Below are 18,261 nucleotides of genomic sequence, written 5' to 3' on the forward strand. Positions count from 1 at the left end.
CGCGCCTGAGCGGAGAGGCCTGCAGGCTCGGGGGCAGGAGCGCCGCGCCCACGGGCGGCCATCTTGTATTTCAGCCGCTTCCGTTTCCTCGTTTACTCTTCCCCCCCCCGACGCCTCGCTCTCAAGGGCTCTCCCACGCGCAGAAACTAATCAAACTAACTTTTTACACGACGCAAGGTACACAGTGTTCATTTAGGCCGTCATCCGATGGTTATTTAACCGGCTGCATCGCGGGTTAATTATTGATGTCAATTTCTATTTCTATTGTAGCTGAATTGAAGACAACTATTCTAAATTCATTGCATGAATTTACATTAGATTACATTAGATTTACAAGAGAATTCCTCATAAGCTCTCAAGAGTATATTTTGCATTCTGACATTTTCAGAATTATGAGCCAATGAAAATGTGTTGTATTTGACTGTCTATCGTTCATAACTCGGTTCCTGAGATATTGACATTTTCATAATTATTTTCATCAATTTAAATTCTGAACGATCACATGCGCTGTAAACGCAAATTAAAAATCGAATGCGTCTTTGGCATTCAAAATTAAGAATAAAAATATCACATATCATTTTCAACCTTCAAGGAGAGCCTTGTTAACAAAGCTTGAAATATAGATTTAATTGTACCGAGGAGACATGTATATCAGACAGACAGGTTGCCGGACATTTCCAGTTGTCAAAAAGTGTAGTTATTCCGACTGGGAAAACATTGCCGTTACCTTGGATTATTTATATAACTGAAATATCTCACACGCTGTGTCGATCTTCAAAGACGAGCCGTCTTCAAAATGTCAGCTCTGAGTGACATCATTCCTCCCGTAGGAATAGCACCAGGACGGTGCGGGCTGGCCTTGGGATGCAGAATTGAGAGAAGCCGACCTCCACCCACACTATTTTTAATCTTTCTTTTACAGGTTTTATTTATGTGGGCGTGTAAGGAGACGGAGAGGGAACGAGTGGCGTCGGCCGTCGGTTCCTCCTCCAGCGCGCGCGCCGGGGAAACGTTCGCTTTGAGAACGAGCTCCTTCGGCCCCGGCGCCCATATTAACGGGACGGAGCGAGTGAGGGGAAGCCCCCTGGGCACCGCCGCCGAAGCCGCGGACAAGTATTGGTAGTTTCAGAAAGGAAAGGAGCGCACTCGTTTCAAAGCACTCAAAACTCTCGGGAGGAATAACGTGGCGCGGGCGAGAGAGGCCTGGAAAATCCACTTGCCGGATTGGAAGGTCGTAGGTTAATAACTTACTTCTGGGAACAAAGGGGAGGGGGGGGAAATCCCACGGTCGCCGTGCCGCCGAGCGCTTCCACATGAAGGCTCGGCTAAGCTAGCCGCCGCCGGGGAGCCGAACGCGGCTCGACGTCTGCGCCGAAGAGCCAGACGGTCTCTCCTGATTCAAGCAGCGACTTCAGAGATCGGTCTGTGGCGCATCGACGCCGCCGTCTATTGATCATGTGGGCAGTCGGGCCCCGGGATTTCACCGGAACCACGGCGAAAACACGCCGACGGTAAAGGGTCGGCATTTATATAGCGCCTTTATCCGAAGCGCTGTACAATTGATGCTTCTCATTCGTACACGCACTCACACACCAGTGGTGATCGGCTGCCGTGCAAGGCGCCGACCCGCCCGTCAGGAGCATTTGGGGGTTAGGTGTCTTGCTCAGGGACACTTCGACACACCCAGGGCGGGGGATCGAACCGGCAACCCTCCTGACTGCCAGACGACTGCTCTTACCGCCTGAGCCGCCTGATCATGTGACATAACCATGTAAAAGGAGGCCGATATTAATTTAGTCTTGGAAGAAAAAGAAAAAAAACCATCTTTCTCTAATTAACAGGTGCCTGAATTTCAATTAAGCGTGGCCTAAATCTCTCATGCAGCCCAGCAATGTGACGTGTCTGTCTGCCTCTTATTTTCCACTCCCAGTTTCTGCTCTTCCAACAAAACCGAGCTGCAGTTAACGCACAGAACCTTTCCCCCCCCGCCACTGCTTTGAAAGCAGAACCCAGATACATATCTGATTTCCGTTTATGATGGCAAGCGGTTCAGCCTTAACAGCAGAGCCGTTTATAATGCTGTACACTCCTCACTTACAGGACACCTAAACACAAAGAAAAACTCAGCCCCCAAATGTTTCCCAATAGAGTACAAAGATCATTCATTAAAATTAAGAGTAAAAATAGTCACTCCTTCATCTCACAGTTAAGCTTTGTGTTTTTCACGCTTCGCAAATGAAACTTTTCATACACATACCGTACGGCTCACACTTCCGACTGAAACGCTCCTGTCTCTCAAAGCGCCCTCCCTTGGTGACTGACATGAGAGGAGACAAGGTAAAACAGAGAGAGGGGAAGGAGGTTATGAGGGGTGGCACAGAACCATGCACGAAAACAACACAGCGCGGAGATGAAAAACCCGAGCCGGGAGAACAAGAACAAAAAATGGCTTCCAAAACAATTTTTCAAAGAACTTCAGGCGTATCAAAAGTTCTGGCGACACGGCTGACAGCAGGAAAGCAATGGAGAGGAGGGTGACAGTGATGGGTAAAGAATTCCTATTGAAGTCAAAATGGCCGAACAAAGTGTCATCAGCGCTATGTTTAGACCCTGATCAAGCCTCTTAGAAAGAGATCTGCGTGCACTCGACTTTAGTCTTTTTCCGTTTCACGGTGCTAGGAATAAAATCATCCCTCAAAACCATCAAAATAGTCAAGATGAAAACCTTACTCCTGCTCACATTTTCACGTTCGAGATAATAAAAATGTTTGCAGAAATGAGTTGATCCATTTTGGATAGTGCGATCGAAACGAGTGAAACGGCTGTAACAGTCGACCTAAACATTTTAGCGTGCGCTCGCCAATGAGATGGTCAGAGCACAACTGCAGTTATCTCCGGTTCCGCTTGTTTGCCGTCGATGAAATGTGTCGTAGCTTTCAGCTTTTCAGGGGAACAGAAGCTGTGGGCAGGCCAGCTTTTTCCACGGGTGCTTTTTCAACTATTTAAATTCACGAAAATGAAAAACATTGTTTACATGTAGTAGGCCACAATAGCCAACCAGCTGGAGTCCCCATTGTGTTGGGTTACAGCAAGCATTTGCAAGCAGTCTACCTTGACAGATACAGAAACAAATATAATATTCTGTGGAATTGAAGAGAAAGCCCTCTGTAATAAAATGGGTTGTTCAATGGGAAAGTTAAACCATGTTTAGTCCAGCATACCAAGCACTTATAAATCTCCCCTTGTAACATCTGTTTATTAGTTGCGTACACAGTAAACTGCACATATTTTCCTGGTACTTATTTCAAATACTTCTGACTTCTTTCATAGCTAATGAAACGATAAACAAAAAACATTTAGAAATCCCATTAAGCAAATCTATTTAAAATGTATTTATGGCACGGGGGTTAGTTTTGACCCGAAAGCTTTGGATGTCGAAGGAACTCTTGAACACATCGGTCTCTGTTTGACTGTTTTTTCTGCCAACCTCTGTGCAGAAACAACAGACTCGCAACTCCTATCAGAAGGGGGACGTTCAAAGTTGCCGCAAATTGTAGGCCCACAGAAGAATTCTGAGCAAATAGCATCGCCAAGCAATTCCAGACCGAAATCATCATTCAACAGCAAAATACTCCTTAATAATTGATAGGAGCTAAATTATTATTAGATATCATCACATAAACACCAAATGGCTCTCAACTAGAAGTTACACGTAAGGCCCGGGGCCATGTTTTCTGGTACCACAGTAGATGGAAATGATAAATATCTCTTTCAAAACCCTTTTATTGCACACAGCCTTCTGATGATCAGTTTCACGGCTACAGTCGACCGCCGTAGGGGCTGTGGGACACAGCCGCACTGCCTTTGAACCGCGCAAACGCATTTTAAAAAGAAAAACCCGACCAACGAAAATTAGCATTAAGCATATGCATGTGTGTCATGCGCATAAAGTTAAAACACCGCACTCTCCGGCAAGTAGAGACGGCACCCGTTATCAGAGCGAGTCTTGCATTCCTCAAAGCTGCGTTCTACCCGGCAGCGTTCTGCGTGTTGTTATGCTTGGCTAAAAATAGACGTCTGCGCTTTTGAAATGTAAGTATGTTCAAAAAACAAACAAACACAAAACACAAATTAAAACTTTAAACTTAAATCCCTGCTTTGACATTGTGAGTGTAGGCTGGTGGTTTGATGTTTTTGTCTGGTAGGTGGGACATGAATCTCTGTAAAAAATTGCAACAGTTCAATAATCATAGGTGAAGATTTGGCTCAGCCATGTTTTTTTTTTCAGTGCTGGCACAATGCAAGTCTTCATAGCGCTAGAGATGTTAACCTATCTGCTTTTTCTTCTGAAATAAGCATGCACACAAATGCGTGTGAGTGTATGCATGTGTGTCTGTGTATGTATGTATATACACATACATATACACATATTTATATATATATATATATATATATATATATATATATATATATATATACACTCAACAAGCACTTTATTAGGAACATTTTTACTTTATTACACCTACTTATTCATACGATTATCTAATCAGCCAATTGTGTGGCAGCAGTGCAATGCATACAATCATGTAGAAACGGGTCAGGAGCTTCAGTTAATGATCACATCAACAGAAAATACTGATCTCCTGGGATTTTCACGCACACTAGTCTCTAGAGTCCGCAAAGAATGGTGCAAAAAACAAACAAAAAAAATCCAGTGAGCAGCAGTTCTGCAGACAGAAACGCCTTGTTAGTGAGAGACGTCAGAGGAGAATGGCCAGACTGGTCGAAGCTGACAGGAAGGTGACGCAAATAACCACACATTACAACAGTGGTATGCAGAAGAGCGTCTCAGAACACACAACGCATCATAATCTGGATTGGATAGGCTACAGCAGTAGAAGTAAAAATAAAAAAAATGAGTGCTCACTTTATTAGGTATTTTTTAGATTTATTTATTAGGTATTTATTAGACATATTATTTTGACTTATTGGTCTTATACTGCTGAAGCCGATCCAGTTCAAGGTTTGGCATGTTGTGTGTTCTCTCTCTGACCCCAGAGCGACATACAGAGATTCCGGTTCATGTTGACATGCTCTTTGTTAACTGTAGAGACTGTTGTGTGTAAAATCCCAGGAGATCGGCTGTTTCTGAGATCCTCTAAACACCCTGTCCGGCACCAACAATTATTCCATGCTCAGAGTCACTCAGATCACATTCATTCCCCATTGTGATATTTGGTCTGAACAACAACCGAACCTCTTGACCATGCCTGTATGCTTTTCTGCATTGTGCTTCGCGTTAAGGAGCTGGCGTACCGAAGAAAGTGGTGACTGAGTGTATTTGTAGTTCAGTTGTGTGTGTGTCGCATATATTCCATATTTCACCTTTAGAGAGAACTTACGCTTCAGAGAACTTGATTTATAAGAAGCTTTGACACACTTGTGCTTTAGTCCCAGTATAGACGTATGCACATGTTGGGACAGCTCATTAAGACAATGAATGAATATGATTCATGATTTGTACTGTTGACAGCGTTGTAATGGTTAATCCAAATGCAACATCATTATCTTCACACTGCAATAGTTCTGTTTTTTGCTCGTTTGATATTGTGGAAGTTTGAAGACGGATTAAGGAAGGTTCACAGCCCTATAGAACCATGTGTAAATAATTTGTTACTGTTCTTAACCATTCTTCCAGCACTGTGTTTTGACGCCCTTTGCACTGCGGGAACACAGGCGACCCATAATGAGCGAATGTTCAGGTTTGTAGGCTTATTGGAAAACTTTCCTCCACCCAACAGGCCTACGTTGAGGTAGAAGCGTCATAATTCGAACTTGCCTCTAACAAGTGGTGTACATTGTATCGTGTGTAACAGAATGCAGATGCACAATTATCAATTAATTTACACGCGAGTCATTATTTTCGCCACGCACTTGCCACAGTCCGTCACCGAACTCGCATACAATAGTCGGCCAGCTAGGTTAACATGCCATTCTTTCGAGTACAATTTGGTAAAAAAAAATAAAAAAAAATTTTTTAATCAACATTTTCTAGGGCCATGAAAAACAGGTTGGAAACCAATTATTAGACAGTGTAGCCAAACGCTATAAATATTTTTCTTTGCGCTTTCAGAGGTTCATGCCGGGGTCGAAACTATCCATCATGAATTTTGGTTAGCGAAACGCAATTAAATATTCGTGAATAATGCGTGTCACAGAGTTGTGCGATGGGTGCCCACACAACTTCCTTTGTATGCCGTACGATTTTAATGACCGGCGCATCTGGTTTTTTTCTTTTGTAGTCATTAACAACCTCAAAACAATAGACACTGTTAACCAGTAATCTTCTGTTATTCTCGCAGTACATCTGTCGAGGTCATACCATATGCTAACTAAACCCAAGGACGAGAATCGGCAGCACGGCTTAGCTCCGATGTTGGCCACTTTTGCATAAGCTTAACAAATTCTTATGACGGAAGTAGCCAGGCTAATGCACGTAGCTACAGTAGGCTACAGCCACTGTGACATTCTGTTATAAAACAAAATACAGCCACACTGACTTCCATAATCATAGATGGCATGTGATAACGTCTCGCCCACTACACGCACAGTACAACTGCCACAGTTGCCGTTGGCCGACGATTTCAGCACCGCACTAAATAAAAACTAATATACATTATCTACTTCAGATCATACCGATACCCGTCCATGCCTAGTTCTTGAAAGTTCAGTGGTAATACCTCTCATGGACACCCGCTAATGGCATTTGGGGGAACCGAGTGTTTCGTAAAGTGCGATGACAGCGGGGCATTGTTTTATGTTGCTGGCAATCCCCATGACCCTCGTGAATAGCTACACGACAATGTTTCCAAGAGTTGCAGAATAAGCAACGCAAAATTAGAACATCAGCATTTAAACCAGCAACATTCACAAGAACAATTCATAAACGAAAAGTCGATTCTTACCTGTTTTCATATGCGGTTGAAAAGACAGAAGAGGTCGAAAATATATATTATATATTCCCAGCTGACGTCCACATTGTCAGTAAGAAGCTTTAACTGTAGCAAATAATCCTGATGTCACCGTGTAACAATAAACCAGAGAGAGAGAGAGAGAGAGAGAGAGAGAGAGAGAGAGAGAGAGAGAGAGAGAGAGAGATGCAGGCAGCGGCCGTGGGACTACCCTATCCAATTACAACAGACAAATGAGAAGCTAAAAGAAAACAATGCACTCTGGGTAAGACCATCTGCCAAAGTACAATGTTAGCCGCTGCACTCCTGCATTATCTGACAATAGCCCATCACCCCATAGGATGTAAGACGACTCTAAAAGGAAATAAATCTTAAAACGACGTGAGATTGAGTGTCAGAGTCAGCATCCGACCTCCAAGAAGCCTCCCCCTTTCTCCGCTGCGATTAAGAAATGTTTGCACGCGGAACGCAAGCGCTGTTTGAAGGAGCTCACTTCGCCCCGCAAATGAAACGCGGCTTATAGCCTATTTTTTTAGTGCCGTGTCCCTAAAACTCTTTTTCTTCCTGTTTTCAAGATTACAACATTTGTTTCGTCTCTATGCATGGACGTGAATCGTGTTTAAAGAGCTGCCATGGCTATTGTCCAATTGACGCAGATAGCCTTATGGCATATACAACCTATGGGCCACCAACACAATCCAAATATACTCACAATTTGTATCGTACAATAGTTTAGAATCTGATAATATAGCGCACCACACACTCCTCACAGAATATGCTCCAGTCTGGTATGTAAGCTATCTGAGGAAATGTTAGAGCAGCACTGAACTGATAATCATTGCATAAAACATGATGCAGGACGGTCTACGTATGTTGCAGTAGGCTACACGCTACATTTTTCAGTCAAACCACAAGATAGCTACATTTCCATCCGTTTTTCAATGTTAAAGATTTGAAACTCGCATGCAATACAAGAACATTCTTGCACGTGTAAATTGTACTCAAAAAGTTGAAAATGGCCTGATGTGTGTGACTCTACTCTAATGCGTGATGGAGCAGAACGAGGTTGCCTTACACGGGCTCTGACGCTGTCAAATCACAGAGCGCATTTTATTCGCTGTCGCCGAAGGTACACAGAAAGATCCTGTGTTATCAGATGCAATAAAGATGGCAAGTGGAAGAAGTCTGGACCGGATGACACGGCAACCTATCCCGGCGGGTGAGGAGCATACTACGTGCGCAGCCTTAAATTACAAGTAGCCTATAATGCCGCTTCCGACGGATTTATCGTTTCTTATTTCGGTGGAATCCGCACCTCGGAACAGCCGCGCGTCTTGGGAGTGCGGGAGTATGGCGAGAATTTTAAACCCTGTATTCCAGAGACCGCGTTCCGACACAACCCACAGCCATATACTGCCATCTAGTGAACACGGATAGTAATCAAACTACGTCCGACCAAATCTATGAGCGTGATGTTTCAAACAAAACAAAACAAATAAATAAAAAAACAAAAAAACAAAAAACAAACAAACAAACATGAAAAATCAATGACAAAACAATTATCGAAAGTAGGCTACAATGTGCTCGAACTGGATCATACATTTAGCTTGGAATATCTTCAGGTAATAATCATTGTGTCACCGTTTGTTTGACTAGATTTTCCACTCCAATGTTTGTGGAGTACCATAAACCAGGATGAAGATAGACATAGCCACCTTTTAATTGAATGTTTTTTTTACTGGCATTTTGTTTGAACATGATTATTATTATTATTATTATTATTATTATTATTATTATTATTATTTTGCCTTGTTTAGAACTACAGGTCCCTTGTTCATAAGACCATGTTCAAGCAGTTACAAGAAAACAACACAAAAAAAAACACAACGGGGTCTTTCCAATCACCTCTGGCAGTTTTAATTTTACTGTGTCCAGGTCTGAAGCCTTCCTTTTGGAGGAGACAAAGTGTTCCCGCTGCCAGGCGCGGTTCGGTCCAATTGCCCGCCATCTTAACAAGGTGAGTGAGGCCGGAGCAGCGGCGGGAAGCCCAGTCATGGCAGCCTGTGATGGATGAACAGGGCCGGGGAGTTCACCCCCGACTGTCCAGTAATAACCCATGCAGGTACTGCGCAGGTAGGCAGCAGCCTGCCGCCCCTTAATGGAGTCTTTCGCCCAGCAGCACCGCCTAAACGTACAGGGTGTCATTCAGAAGGTGAGTCTGGTGGCTGACAGGACAGGAGAATAGTCTTTGTATTCTGTTAGTGCCTCTGTGTGTGTGTGTGTGTGAGTGAGAGAGTGTGTGTATATGTGAGAGTGTGTGTGTGTTTGTGTGTGCGTATTTGTGTACATGTTTGCGTGAGTGTGTGTTTGAGAGATTGAGTGTGTGTGTCTGTGTGTGTGAGAGATAGTGTGTTTGTCTCAGTGTGTGTGTGTGTGTGTTTGTGTACATGTGTGTCTGAATGTGTGTGTGTGTTTGTGTACATGTGTGTCTGAGTGTGTGCATGTGTGTGTTTGTGTACATGTGTGTCTGAGTGTGTGCATGTGTGTGTTTGTGTACATGTGTGTCTGAGTGTGTCTGTGTGTGTGTTTGTGTATGTCTTTGATTATGTGTGTGTGTGTGTGTGAGAGAGAGAGAGAGAGAGAGCGAGAGAGAGAGAGAGAGAGAGAGAGAGAGAGAGAGAGAGAGAGAGAGAGAATGCAGTGCTGTGCAGCTGGGCCAGATATCTCTGATGACCTCTGAATCAAATGTTTCAATACAACGGTCAACCTGTCAGACTACTGGAAGTCTGGTCTATGGTTTCTCTGTGTTGTTGTTCTAACATTGCTAGTGTGTTTTAAAGTGTGTCTCCATTTCTTCCGAGCATAATCTCATTTATTTAAGTATTCATTTTACAGAATTAACATAACATAACATAACATATCATAAGGTAATGGTGAGAACAGGCCATTCAGCCCTGCAATGCTCTCCTTTTCCTACCCCTAAGTGTCCCTCCTGCCTAGTTTGCTTAAAAGCTAAATAGACAAGAAAAAAACACAAAAATGAAAAGAGACAAAGCACAGGAATTGAGATACCAGCAATCTTGCCTATCTGCTGCCAAATCTAGCTACACGGCTGGAGTTCATCTCTTTAAACCATGGCAGGAGAAACGTGTACAGATACAGTAATGGAAGATAATGTCCTTACGGGTAAGTGTGCATATTGAACAGTGCCTACACTCTTTATTCCATACACAAGTGCGAAACTCCATCACGCTTTGCGATCCAGAGCTGCCACTGTCTATTATTCTGGTAGCCCCTGTGGGAAATATCAGGAAAAACAAACAGAAGGATTCTACCAATCATCAATGTCATCCATTCTATTGTTTGCTACCAACGTACTCCATTACCGGGGGAAGCTCCCGTCTGTTCTCAAGTGAGTACTATGATGTCACCAGACTGGCTCTCCCTTGTTTCGTGACCCTGGCCATAGACCAGGATGGCCAGCGCGACACAGCCAGCAGGTCTGGCCGTCTCTGCGGCTGCAACGGGCTTCACGCAGCTCCCGAGAGACGGCGGGAGTGGTGGGCGGCATTGACAGACCGACCAGCAGCTGCCCCGTGTCAGGACAGCCCCCTGCTCGACACAGAGCAGCACTCCTTCCCCGGGGAGGGATTATTAGTCAAGAATGTGCAAAGGAGCCTCACTAACACCCTTTCACGCCCAGCCCCCAGCCCCCTTCATGTCCCCTCTGTCATTTCAACAGTCCTCTCTGAGCGTAATGGCACAAGAAGTGGTGTTACTACATCTCAGACAAAGTGGCGGACGGGCACGGAGAACAGGTGCCGCAACACAATACGGGCGTAGTGAAATAGCATCACACGCATAGATGTACGCGGTGGATATATCTTCTTTCACAGATTGGAATAATAGTAATTACGGTCGGGATAACAGCTGTGGCTGAGCGCTTACGCGCACTTTTGGCAGTAACATGGCAAGCGTTGAGTTTTTTTTTTGTTGTCCCCCCGTTTTTGGGGAAATGCTGCCCCCTGCTGGATTGAGTCGCAGCTTGCGCCCCGGGGGCTTCCAGGATGAGGAGGCCGGCCCAGGTAGCCCTACTGGGTCACAAAATGGCAGGCAAAATGCATGTAGTTTGATCCGTGTGCTTATCAGAGCTTTGCTACAGGCATGATATTACTTACGTTTCCAGATGAAATTACGATTCACTAGTCTCTTCATCATTATCTTTGAGAACACATTCACATTCACTCCACGAAGGTATAGGATTAGATGCTTACATACAGAATATGTGCATTGATTAGTGACTATGTAAAACATTGTGGTTGGAACAGTCCTATTAAATGAACCACAGATTAATTACCACGGTCCTTGTACCAGATTTCATATGGGAAATTTAAGCATGAGCGTCAGATGGAATCGGTATCTTTTAAGAATACTAACAATAATACTTGTAAGAACAAGCTTTGGTTCTCAGATCTCTTGTGGTAGCCCCCTGAGAAGCCTGACGGTACTCTACTCAGTGGTCAGGGTTTGATGGTAAAGACTCTCAGGGCAGCACTGAGACTGCAGGAGAAAGATCCCTTACCCGGACACCAGCAGACCGACAGACCCGGGTCAAATACTTAACTGAAATGCCCTCAGGCGCGGGAAATGCAGTTTTATTTCTATAGCCCCGTTTCGCAAAGGCTCTAGGAGCGAACCGCGAAAATAAATGATGCGTAGCCTGCGGAGCTGGTTCGGGCACACGACTCGAGAAGCGCCGTCCGCTCACATCTTCACGGCTTTAATAGGAAGAGCTGCGTATTGAAACCACCGAGCTTACCTGCGTACGTCATTGCTCATTCCGCTCGCCTCTGCCGCCCTGCTGCCATTGTGTACTGCCGCTAATCCGCTGGCTGTGCCGCATCTGCTGGAATTGCCCCGCGTACCCCCGATTCATGCCTTTTGGAAAGTTTTTTGCGCTCCCTGTTATTTCGGCCGCCTTCCAACCAGGGAGTGATAAGAGGCAGAGCCTTGACGCTGAAGTTTGCATTTACATATTGCTTAATTTATCGTCAGTTGACTGACGGAACTTGGAGAATAACAGACATTACTGTTCAGAATGTGCAAATGTTTGCAGGAGGAATTTCTGTTTCGAATATCGGTGAAAGTAGATGATTCTTATAGCGTGTTCAAGCAATCTGCGAGAATTAACTAGTGTATAAAAGGGTTAAAGTATTTTGCTGCCTGATGTGTTCACAATGAGCAGGCTTAGAGACAGTGGGTAGGAATCCCCTCTTCACCATAACAATAATTATAATTCAAATAATTTTGCAGTTAGATGAGTGGAGGGAGGTGAGAGTACTCTGCACATCGTATTTCTATTGTCATGCCCCATACACTGTTTTGTTTCCACATGCACATTACACTCTGAAGAACACTGGAGGAAGTCGATCTCAGATCTCATGAAACCAACTGACCCAACCCATCCAGCAAAAATACAGTAGAAATACAGTAGCTGCCCACGAGGGGCTACTGGGTAACTGCTGGTCCACAGATGTTTTGCGAATCAGCTCATTAATGGTAAGGATACAGCTTAGGTGTGATATCAGATGGTAAGAGCAGTCGTCTGGCAGTCGGAGGGTTGCCGGTTCGATCCCGCCCTGGGTGTGTCGAAGTGTCCCTGAGCAAATGCCTTGCATGGCAGCCAATCGCCGTTGGTGTGTGTGAGTGTGTGCATTAATGAGTGAATGAGAAGCATCAATCGTGCAGCGCTTTGGACGAAGGTGCTATATAAACGGCAACCATTTACCATTTACCATTTATATCATAGAATGCGAAATCTCCATGTTCATGTTTGAAACCCTGGAGGACCAGTGGCGGTCAGTGAGGGCGGTTTGATCGGCGATTTCCTGGTGAGAAACAGTAAACGCCAGGCCCGCTCTGAGGTCTGTGGAGCCCAGCCTCACACGGGAGGATTTATCGGGCGGTGTGAAGGCATGCCGGAGCGCAGCTTTGCCTGAGCGCAGACAGGAAGCTGAATAATTCAGGGCCGGCTGAGCGCCGGCCCGAGGTCAGACGCTCCTCGGCTAAGCGGCAGGGGACGGGGTTCGCGGGAGCGATGCGGCACTTTTGGAGGGAACGGGATTCTGCATTATTGATGCGGGGCACCTTTCCGTGGGCTAACGTTTTACACGTGCCCCGTTTACGGGGGGCGGACGTTTTCCGACCGCGCACCTCGATTCGGGGCGCGCGCGTGAGAGAGAGCGACGTGGGAGCGGAGGGTCGAACACAATCCGTCTTCGTCTGTCCTTCCCTCCTTTCCCCCTGAATCGAGTTCAGGGGAAGGGCTGTCCCCAAGGCCCCAAGGCCCCAAGGCCCCAAGGCCCCAGGCCTGCTAGCACTCCAGTGCACTGCAGACAGCACTGCTGTCCCTGCAAGACCTTCAGCCACGACCGGTGGAGACCTTTCTCCCACTCACAGTGAAAAACACAACGGCGGAAAACACAGTAAACATATGCTTTCACACTGACTGGGTGTTTTTCTGCAGAGAGACCGAGCCTATAATCGACTGATTATAGGCCCGGTCGGTAACACGCAGATGTCCTAATGGAAGGGGAAAGGGGTGATGTCACTGAGCAGGTCCAGCCGGGGCACTGCTGCCCGCCCCTGCTCACGTGTGCTAGCAGCGCTGACCGAGATCGAGAACCTCAGCCGCGCTCTACAGGAACATACCAGCCCCAACGCAGGAAGTGGTGACGGTGGTGGTTTGGATGATCGAAGATGATGATGATGATGTATCATGGTTGTGGTGATGATTGTGTTTTGTGATAACGGTGAGGACGATTCGTGGTGGAGGAGGGTGATTGGCGTTGGCGGTGATTAGTGTTGGCGGTGATGATTTACGGTCATGGTGATAGATGATGGGTATGCTAATGATTAATGATGATGATGTATGATAATGGTGATAATTGATGGTGGTGAGAACTTGATACATGTAGATTGTTTATGATGGTGATGGTTATTGATGCTGATGGTAGTTATGGAGTGATCAGGACAATAACAGAGTATCACATGGTACCGCAGCCAGGAAATCTGCTTTAATAGAAAAATATGTTTTCTGATCAGTCACGTCTGGACAAAAATACATGCAGAAGTTTTGTATTTGGAGAGATTTGGGGACCCTTGAGGGAGCCCATGTGGAATTTGAATGCCTGTCAATATCTTTGCCATATTTCATACACAAATTGACATTAACATTGTGCACAAATATAAGCTAGTTCTGGGTTGGTCCTTGACTTAGAAATTGAGATATGCAATGCTAAAATATAATGCGTTTTGTATTATTTTGTATTTTAGTGCACCGTATGTACATGCTCTGACATAAATTTGTTCCCTGAATGGTACAAGCCTCTTCTTTAATTTAAGTCTACAACCATGCGTGTGCAGTAAATAGTTTTTGCGATATTGACACTTCCAGTATAGGTGGAAATTGCCCTCTAGGGCGGGCAAAGAGGAAAGGGTTAACAGGGAAAACGGTCTAATGACTAGAAAAATATGTACAATAGCTCTCAGATAACTTCAGTCAATTTAGGATGTCGAAAATCATTTTGCTCCATGTAATTTTAGAGCGGTGTCACATAGCACAAGATAAGCTTGAAATAATAAGAGGTGCTAATTGAAGTCTGGTTTTACACCAAATGCAAAAAAAAGAGAAGTCAAAGCACAGCATGCTTGTTGTTGGCAAGGCTTCTTTGGAGACTTGCTCTCATGTAGCCCAGTGAATTCTCAGCATTTGGTGAGTCAGGGGGCAGTGTAAACATGTGTGTTTGTCAGTCTGTAGCAGAAGAAGGGCAGACGCTGCTGTCCTGATTGTAGTAACCAAGGGACTTTATTCCACCACAACATGACCTGTGTGTACTAGCTCTTAAAATCCACAATCTTGCGGAGAAAATAATAGCATCCACACCCCATTCCTTTCTCTTCTCCCTGCTGCATGTGTGATGTGATGTCGGCCGGACCGTGGGTGTCCTGGCCCTGGAATCTGAATGGTTACATATGACTTTGATGCTGAGGGAGAAGCTAAGATAAGATGGCGAAACTTGCCGACATTGGCCCTGGCGGTAAGAGCGGTCGTCTCATTGGCTCAGGCGGTAAGAGCAGTCGTCTCATTGGCTCAGGCGGTAAGAGCAGTCGTCTCACTGGCTCAGGCGGTAAGAGCAGTCGTCTCATTGGCTCAGGCGGTAAGAGCAGTCGTCTCATTGGCTCAGGAGGTAAGAGCAGTTGTCTCATTGGCTCAGGCGGTAAGAGCAGTCGTCTCATTGGCTCAGGCAGTAAGAACAGTCATCTCATTGGTCCAGTCTACTTCAGTGCTGCAGTAGAATACTGAAGTTAAAGACTACTGCAAGTATATTTTTCTCTTTGTGTATTTTATTGAAATACACCAAAAATGCTTCTATTAATCATTCAAATTTATGTTATGCTCTAGTATGTGATATGTTTAGGAAATACCCTCCAATGAATGTACTTCATAATACTTAATTAACAGAATTATACTGGATTGCCATGTGAACAATGTGTATTATTAAAAATGTATATTTTAAAGTCATGCATTTAAAGTACACAATGGGTAAGATTTTTGTGAATACATTTAAGTATATGTTTTGGAAGTACACTTAAATGCATAGACAGATGTGCTGGCAGCCTCTCCATCTTGGAATGGCATGTTCAGTCTGCCCTTCGACACCTGAACCTCACAAAGCTGGACATGCCATTCACTGTCATTCAGCCTGCTTCACCAACCAATAACAAAGCTTTTTTCTCCATAGCGAAAGATTGCGATTGGGTCACATGTCATATGCTCCATTTTGGGTGTATAGGGCTATCAGAACTTGTTTTTTCTGATTGGTTTAGTGTTTATGTACAGTTACCTTACTGAGACCATGTTTTTTTCTGATTGATTTAGTGTTTATGTACAGTTACCTTACTGTTATTCTCCTCACGTGAATATGCTATAGATGGTGCCTTGCTACATGTTTTCTGTGGTAGCAAGGATGCTCGAATTACTGTCTTGGAAATATAGAAAGAACAGTTCAAACATTTAATTCTCAAAACCTGGCGATGCACATCTATTTCTCAGAGATCGACTATTGCAATTGAATCTTCTGCACACAACAATATAAATATTTACAGAAATTACCATAGAACCTTGATTGCAAGAAATCAAGTCCTTTTAAAAGAAAAATGCGCACGCCTCCTTGCAGGTGTTCCTGCATGTATGTAATGCGTTTCACGGTTTCACAGTTCATATCTGTTCCATCCATTCAGACTGTATGCAGGTGGCATTCCCTTGGTCTGCATAAAAAAGTGCAGACACAAAGGTTCTGAGACCACACGTCAATCACCAGCTTCACAACCGACCGCAGTAGCTCATAGCCCAGATGTGCAGTACATAGACCAGACGTACGGTACATAAACCAAACCTCTTTGTGCCTATTGGTGAACTATGCCTTTGTAATTGTGCTAATTAAGAAGAATGCAGGCCTGCGTAGCTCCTGTGATGTACTTACATGTAATGAACAGCAGGTAGAGCTCTTGGTTTATTAAAGATAGATCCAACCAGAACATATGACTGAGATTACTTTGTTTCAGCAAGCACTGTGCTGCCAGTTTGGATTGTGTGTATGTGTGTGTGTGTGTGTGTGTCTGTGTGTGCGTGTGTCTGCGTGTGTGTGCGTGTGTGTGTGTGTCTGCGTGTGTGTCTGTGTGTGTGTCTATGTGTGTGTATCTGTGCGTGTCTGTGTGCATGTGTGTGTGTGTGCATGTGTGTGTGTGCGTGTGTGTGTGTGTGTGTCTGCGTGTGTGTCTGTGTGTGTGTGTGTCTGCGTGTGTGTCTGTGTGTGTGTGTCTGTGTGTGTGTGTGTTTGTCTGTGTGTCTGTGTGTGTGCATGTGTGTGTCTGTGTGTGTGTGTCTGTGTGTGTCTGTGTGTGTGCGTGTCTGTCTGTGTGTCTGTGTGTGTGTGCGTGTGTGTGTGTGTGTGTGTGTCTGTCTGTGTGTCTGTGTGTGTGTGCATGTGTGTGTGTGTGTCTGTGTGTGTGTGTGTCTGTCAGAATCCGTATGGGCAAAAGAAATTCAGCAGTAATGAAGCTGCTGTTCACTTAAATTTACTGAAGTGTTTGTCTCTGTAAATCTAACAACTGTCATTTTGATGGAATGAAACAAGAGCCAAAAATATAACATATTCTATGAAGTTATTTTAGGTTTGTGGATTTACAAATTGATTTGATGGGAATGCGCAATGCTCTGATGGATTTGTTTAAAGAGGCTGGTGTCATGAGTTTGTCAGAAAGATTCTTCTTACAGTAGTTGTATACATTTTAGTTGCTATCTATTTGCGGTAAGTAAATGAGTGGAATACAAGAGTTGCTGCGGATAAGTTGTTCAGTAACTGAGCCTTTGTTGTTGAACTGTGTTGAAATAAATAAACAAATGCTTACATGCACTTATGCTAAAAGGTGAGTCATACATAATTATTAGGAGCACTGCTCGACAGTACCATGCAAAGCAGCAAATCATTTCTCCTTTCCAATTAGCTTCTTTTATTCTTTTAAGGAAGATTGGGGGGTTGTCTTCCTCTCACGTTTGCTCTATTCGGTCAGGGAGAAAGGAGAGAGGGTAACAGACAGCTCAGGAGATGCCATGGTGGGGATTCACTTATGGTTGGAGAGTTTACTCCCGCATGTATAGGACTGCACTGCAGTGCACACCTCGCCACCAGTCAGTACATTTGAAGGGTTTGCCCAAAACCAGCATCATCTTGGGTTTGCACTAACCAGGGTACTTTAGACCTGGGTCCACATTTATACAGCAAATGGTAAATGGGCAATGGAATTTATATAGCCTTTATTCAAAGCACTGTACAATTGATGCTTCTCATTCACCCAGTCATACACACACTCACACACCAGTTGGCTACCATGCAGGGCACCAACTAGCTTCTCAGGAGCATTTGGGGATTAGGGGTCTTGCTCAGGGACACTTCAACACACCCAACCCTCCGATTTGGGTGCACAGTTCAGACAGATAATAATAAGAGTGAATGGGTTTGCATTTACAAACAGGGTGGAGTTTGAGACTAGGAGAGGGATCAGGACCAGGAGCAGGAGAGGGATCAGCATTAGGAGCAGGAGGGTGAGCAGGGGCAGGAGGGTGAGCAGGGGCAGGATGGGGAGCAGGGGCAGGAGGGTGAGCAGGGGTAGGATGGGGAGCAGGAGCAGGATGGGGAGCAGGGGCAGGAGGGTGAGCAGGGGCAGG

The 18,261-nt window shown here is 44.8% G+C and overlaps 1 protein-coding gene across 4 annotated transcripts in view; it reads right to left on the reverse strand.

Annotated features, from left to right (window-relative positions):
• The window catches only part of pcbp4 (poly(rC) binding protein 4), an 85,972-nt gene extending 74,074 nt beyond the window's left edge, over positions 1-11,898 (reverse strand). For 2 of the 4 annotated variants that reach the window (XM_061220439.1, XM_061220436.1), the window contains exon 1: positions 6,966-7,152. The gene's annotated coding sequence lies outside the window, so the exon portion shown is untranslated. Of the gene's footprint in view, positions 1-2,257; positions 2,318-6,965; positions 7,153-11,790 lie in introns of those variants that run through there. The other 2 variants (XM_061220437.1, XM_061220438.1) reach the window with 2 other exon arrangements.
• Positions 11,899-18,261: the final 6,363 nt, after the last annotated feature.

This window comes from Conger conger, chromosome 14, assembly GCF_963514075.1.
Source record: "Conger conger chromosome 14, fConCon1.1, whole genome shotgun sequence".
NCBI lineage: Eukaryota > Metazoa > Chordata > Actinopteri > Anguilliformes > Congridae > Conger > Conger conger.